This window comes from Siphateles boraxobius, unplaced genomic scaffold, assembly GCF_051911475.1.
Source record: "Siphateles boraxobius isolate OS27281-9 unplaced genomic scaffold, OSU_SipBor_1 61, whole genome shotgun sequence".
Classification (NCBI taxonomy): domain Eukaryota; kingdom Metazoa; phylum Chordata; class Actinopteri; order Cypriniformes; family Leuciscidae; genus Siphateles; species Siphateles boraxobius.
Genome location: NW_027509188.1, coordinates 11,107,342 through 11,114,236, shown reverse-complemented (window position 1 = coordinate 11,114,236; position 6,895 = coordinate 11,107,342).

The following is a 6,895-nucleotide window of genomic DNA, read 5'->3' as shown; positions in this document are numbered from 1 at the left end:
CAACAGATGGGGAGCGCATGACATGATCATTTAAATTCAACTTCAAACCAGGATTATAGTATCAATCCGATGTGTCAGAGGTGAATATATCGATGTTATAACTCGTTTAGCTTGCTTATCATTTAAGCATGTTGTCAGTTTGAGAGAACCAATGCATGTTGTAAACATGAGTGGATCTGTAGAGAGAATAAATATTTACAGGTGACTGTACGACAGTAAACTATTTAATCTAACGTGAATCCTGAAAAAAAAATCTATAATGTGGTTGAATAGTTTGTATAGTACTATAGTTGAATAGTAACTTTGATAGACAACAACAATGTCTAACAAGGCGTTCTAATAAATGAATAAATAATTGTACAGTGTAGCAAACATTATTATACTGGAGTGCGTATCTTTTCATTGTTTAAAAAAATCTTTTTACTACATTAACAATTTAGGACTATAACAAATCAAATGGAATCAAATGCAGAGGTGGGAGAGAAGCTGCATCTGAATGGGCTTTTAGATGTTTAATGCAGCTGTTTAATGCAGCTCAGGTGGCATGAATACAGTTAGACTGTAGTTACAATTTCACAAATAATGTTATGAGATTAATGGTTTAAATATAATATATTTAGAATACAGAAATATGAAATGTCGGGAAAAAATACTTTTAAATGTGAAACTAAAACCTCCATTAAAATGATTCGTTCATACCGGCTAATTCATTCATGGATGAAGCAAGTGACTTACTGTCGTTATGAATAGGTTGTGGAATGCAAGTCAGGAGATAAGAGACGTTGAGTCAGCTTTACTCTCCACTTCAATATATCTATCACACTACAGCGAGAGAGAATCAAAACAAGCACACAACGTTAACCCGGAACCCTTATAACATAACTTCTCTCTTAAATGTACAGTCCCTTGGTGAATGTCTCTTTCAGTCTTACAAGGTCATTGAATCATTGACTGACCCAATTTGTTAAATGCAAATTCACTTGACTAAACACTGTGTTGCTTGTAGATGCAGTTGTTCTACTAAGCAAAACTAGAGCAAAACAGGACTCTTTGTATGATATTGCTTATTATTATAAGATGTATGTTTTTTTTTATCATACATGTTGTTGCTGGCAATCTTTTTCGTACAATGTCGGCCTGTACCTGAGCCACTGAATCAGAGTTCTTTACTATTGTTTACTGTCCCTGTGGTCTTGATATCTCTTACCGACACCAGCATCAATATCGTCTTAACGGACAACACTTCACTGCCAAGTTAGCCCTCGTTGGACAAGGTAACATCTCCCCGGCTTAGCGAGCAGCCACTTGCCAGCCAGCTAGACAATCTTCGGATCTACTCTGTAAAGCGACATGATGCTAAAGTACTCCATCCGACAACTGCTTAACTTTAGGAATATCAGCAGTCCAACATATATCTCAGCCATTAAACAACTTAAACTTCAAAGCCGACCTCACTACATCCATAGAAGCTGCCGTAGAAAATTAGTTTTTTCTCAGTCTGGCGACTCCATTCCATTCCATGGTCAGCTGAGCGCATTGTTGCATGGCATCTACGTCATCAGAACGCCTTTCTACTTGGAGTAAATAGCGTTGAGAAATCTACTTGCATAAGACCCGTCGCTACGGAGCGGAACATAAAACGTGGAGTGGATTTCATTCTACTTCGTTCTTTACAGTACATCACTCCATCAAACATCAAAATAGAACTGTTTAACACAGTCTCTCACAAATAAGTCTTGTCTTACAGACAGCCACATATTGGACAGGAATATTGATATCAGCCAGAGGGATTTCTTGCATTTAAATGAAGCATGTCCTCCTGGTTATCAATACTTGGAGAAAGCTCCACTCCGGTCGAGTTGGTGGCCTAGCAGTACTACACCGCAGTGACTTAAAACTCACCCCGCTGTCTCTGCCCGAATTGTCCACTTTTGAATGCTAGCCTTCAGATGTAAACCCCCTTGCACTATGACTATTCTTCTCATTTACCGGCCTCCTGAGCAAAATCCAGCTTTTATCTCAGAGATAAATGAATTTCTCACTTCACTCTGTGCTACATCTGCAAAAATTGTTGTACTTGGAGATTTAAACATTCACGTTGACACCCCCTCCTATCATCCAGCAGGTGATTTTCTACAGCTATTGGACGGTCTAAATCTCAAACAGCATGTTGACGTCACAACACATAACAGAGGACATGCACTTGACCTGGTCATTACTGACTCAGCTCCCATTGAAAATCTGCTGGTATACGATCTTGGAGTGTCCGATCATCTCAATCAAAGTCATCTCAATGGAGGTGAACTTTTCTCATTACATCAAACCAAAACGTCAAATCCATTTCAGATACATAAAAAATATCAACCCAGACACTTTGGCTTTGGACCTCCTGCAAATCCCATCAGCAAATTTTACATCAGTAAATGAATAAGTGGATTTTTATAACAGCACCCTGAGCAGTATTTTGGACCTCCACGCACCTGTAAAAACACAAATAGTCACTTTCTCACATGGAACTCCAGAACTACGGAAAATGTAAACAGCAGGTCGTGTACTTGAGCGGCGTGTTTCAAAAACTGGACTTATTGTTCACAAAATAGCCAATCAAGAACATCAAAAAGCCTATTCAATGTCGCTAAAAAAGGCACGGACACAGTTTTATTCAAACATCATTAGTAAAAATCAGTTAAACTCCAAGCAGCTTTTCTCTACCATAAATCATCTCACCAAGCCACAAACTAGTTCACACAATGACACATCAGAAGAGAAATGCAATAGCTTCATCACTTTCTTCAGAAATTAAGTTGAGACCATCCGCACTCTCCTCTCCAGCAAACCTGCTCTGTCTGTCCCCGCTGCCAACCCACAGCCTGGGACCTTCCAGCCTCTCTATTGTTTTTCTGAATCTCTAAACAACAAGTTGAGGACATCATCGGCAGGATGAAAGCTTCCACCTGTATGCTAGATCCTTTTCCTACAGCCCTGGTGAAAACACACATCAGCTCTCTTAGTCTCTTAATAACCAAAGTCATCAACCATTCTTTATGCACTGGTCATGTTCCATCTGCTCTTAAAACTGCTGTCATCAAACCCCTTCTAAAAAAAAACACTTTAGATCATGAAGTTCTTGCAAACTACTGGCCTATTTCCAACCTTCGATTCCTGTCCAAAGTTCTAGAAAAAGTTGTTGCTGCCCATCTTCAGGATCATCTTGTCACGGTTCGTCAATCCATCGTGCCCTTCTTGTCTTATGTCTTGGTGTTGTGTGTGTGTATGGGCGTGGTCACCGATCACTGCCGCTGATCAGTGGCGCCAGCTGCTTTCACTTTCGGCGCCAGCTGCATCTGATCAGCGGTGCCTATATATACTCACTGTTTGCGTCTTGTCTTTGTCAGATCGTTGTGATGTGTTCCGGTGTCGTTCCTGTCTGGTCTTCCCTCGTGGTCTTCGTTCCCGTCCTGGATTATACGTCGTGTTTCCTGTGATCGTCTGCACCTTCTGGATTGGATTTCACTTCACCATCACTCATCACTTCTGTTCCAGTTCCATCGAGGTCCCTGCGTCACTTGCCTGTTCCTGTGTGTCGCCCTTTTATTGTTAAATAAACGAGTGTTTTCCGTGCTTTTGCCTCTTCTCCGTTTTCTGGCCGGGACAGAGCGATCTGACCAAGAATGGAGGCAGCAGGTGGATCTGATTCCAGTCTCTCTGATTTCATCACCAGAAGCATCAATCGAATGGATTCGCAAGAGGAATGTATCGCGCACACAGGACGGGCGGTACAAGCTTTAGTGACGCAGGTGTCCGAGCTCACCCAGCAATTCCAACAGCTGAGGAGTCCCACTGCGCCACCCACACCGCTGATTCAACCCGCATCACCTGGGTCGTCCTTCCAGTCAGAGCCTCGTCTGCCGATCCCGGAGGCGTACTCAGGGGAACCAAACTTCTGCAGAGCCTTCATAACCAGGTGTTCAATGCACTTTTCTCTTCAGCCCCGTACCTTCAACAGCGAGCAGTCTAAGGTGGCTTTTGTGTTGACGCTGCTGACGGGGAAGGCGGCATTATGAGGAACGGCGGTGTGGGAGAACCAAGACCCATGCTGCGCCTCGTTCCAGGCACTCGCCGAAGAGATGAAACGGGTCTTTGATCAGTCGATGGCGGGACGAGAAGCAGCCAGAGTTCTTGTCGATCTACACCAGGGGGACCGATCCGTTTCAGACTACTCTATTGATTTTCGCACCCTGGCGGCCGAGTGCCAATGGAACGAGGAGGCGCAGTGGGACATGTTCCTGCGTGGGCTGGCTGACCGTGTCCAGAACGAGATCTACGCGCTGGATCTACCGACTACTCTGAACGGCCTCATTGACCTGGCACTCAGGGTGGATGCACGTCTGGCCAGGAGAGAACGTCGTGCTCCTCAGGTTCGTTTTCCTGGAGGTACAGGGGATCTCAGAACCAGCAGCGGAGACACGGTCAGCCCTGCATTCGACCACGAGCCCATGCAGGTGGGTAGGGCTCGGCTTTCCCGGGAGGAGAAGGAGAGGCGGAGATCCCTAAGACTCTGTCTTTACTGTGGGGAGGCGGGCCACTTCCTACACGCCTGCCCGGTAAAAGGCCAAGCCCGGTAGTAAACCTGAGGCTACTATCGGGTGGGATCTCCGCTGAGAAGACCTCATCACCATCATCCACGCTCCTTCCGGTAAGACTGAGATGGACCACCGGCACACACAACTGTCACGCCTTACTGGACTCTGGAGCGGAGGGAAATTTCATGGATCGTAAGCCGGCCCAGAAGTTACTTATTCCTGTCACCTCACTCACTCACAGCACATCCGTCAATTCTCTTACTGGCCAAAGACTCCCTAACATTGCCCGTTGAGTACCTGGACCTGAAGGAAGTGTTCAGTAAGTCCCGTGCTGCTTCTCTCCCTCCGCATCATCCCTATGACTGTGCCATAGATTTACTGCCAGGTAAGTCTCCGCCTAATGGCAAACTTTATTCGCTTTCTGTTCCAGAAAGGGAGGCTATGGAGAAATATATTTCCGATTCTTTATCATCCAAATTCATCCGCCCTTCCTCTTCACCGGCGAGGGCGGGGTTCTTTTTTGTGTTTAGGTTTAGGTTACCAGCCACCTATTTTTCCTAGTCTGGAATCCGAAGTCGCGGTCCCCTCCGCTCACGCCTTCGTCCAGAGGTGCCACCGCACATGAACCTGAGCCCGGTTCCTCCTCCGCCGCGACTCGTAGATGGGGAACCTACATATTCGGTTAATCGCATTCTGGACTCTAGGCGGAGGGGATGCGGATTCCAGTACCTGGTGGACTGGGAAGGTTACAGTCCGGAGGAGAGAAGTTGGGTACCTGCTAGGGACATTCTGGACCACTCCCTTATCAATGATTACAATTGACAGGTAAGGACATCTGGTAACGCCAGGAGGCGTTCCTAGGAGGGAGGGTACTGTCACGGTTCGTCAATCCATCATGCCCTTCTTGTTTTATGTCTTGGTGTTGTGTGTGTGTATGGCCGTGGTCACCTATCACTGCCGCTGATCAGTGGCGCCAGCTGCATCTGATCAGTGGTGCCTATATATACTCACTGTTTGCGTCTTGTCTTTGTCAGATCGTTGTGATATGTTCCGGTGTCGTTCCTGTCTGGTCTTCCCTCGTGGTCTTCGTTCCCGTCCTGGATTATACGTTGTGTTTCCTGTGTTCGTCTGCACCTTCTGGATTGGATTTCACTTCACCATAACTCATCACTTCTGTTCCAGTTCAATCGAGGTCCCTGCGTCACTTGCCTGTTCCTGTGTGTCGCCCTTTGGGTGGACCTGACCGTTACTGTTTATTGTTAAATAAACGAGTGTTTTCCCTGCTTTTGCCTCTTCTCCGTTTTCTGGCCGGGACACATCTAAATTCAAATTTCCTTTTTGAAAAATTTCAGTCCGGTTTCCGTTCCACTCACAGTTCCGAAACAGCCCTGATCAGGGTCACAAATGACCTGTTGATGGCGGCTGACACCGACACACCATCGCTTCTCATCCTACTGGATCTATCTGCAGCTTTTGACACGGTTGATCACAATATCCTCCTTCAGCGCCTCCATCATACTATATGACTCTGATGCTGCTTTGAGCTGGTTCCAGTCCTACCTGTCTGGAAGAACAGAGTATGTTTCCTTGGGAGGTGTACAGTCTCAGACGCATACAGTCACTTGCGGTGTTCCTCAAGGGTCGGTTCTCGGCCCGATTTTGTTCACCATCTATACTCTTCCCCTTGGCCACATCATCGACACGCATGGAATATCATGTCATTGCTATGCCGATGACACACAGCTATATATAAAAAACAACCTCATCCCATCTACGGCCACTCTGGCATCATTGAGCTCCTGCCTTGAGGAGATTGAGGTATGGATGAAAGCAAACTTTCTACAGCTAAATAGCTCCAAAACAGAAGCTATTTTAGTTGGTACACCACATCAGGTCCAGTCATCACCCATAACGTCTCGGTTACGTATGTAACACTGGTTCCCTGAGTACAGGGAACGGAGACGTGTCGTTGGGGAAGTTCCCTAATGAATTGGGATCACGCTAGGGAGCCAATTGCCTTCGAGAGAATTAAAACGAGCCAATGGACATTGGCTTGCAAGATTTGCATTCCGCAGCCCGTCTACCAGCGCGGGTATAAAAGGCGGAAGTAAACATTGCGCAATGCTTTTCGCTGAGGAGCCGAACAGTGTCCAGTCCTCCGCGAAGGTACAGCAACATGGCGAAGGGACGACACTTCTCCGTTCCCTGTACTCAGGGAACGAGGGTTACATACGTAACCAAGACGTTCCCTTTCGTCCTGGGAGTTCCCTGACGAATTGGGATCCCTAATAAAACGCCATGGTGCTGGCCCC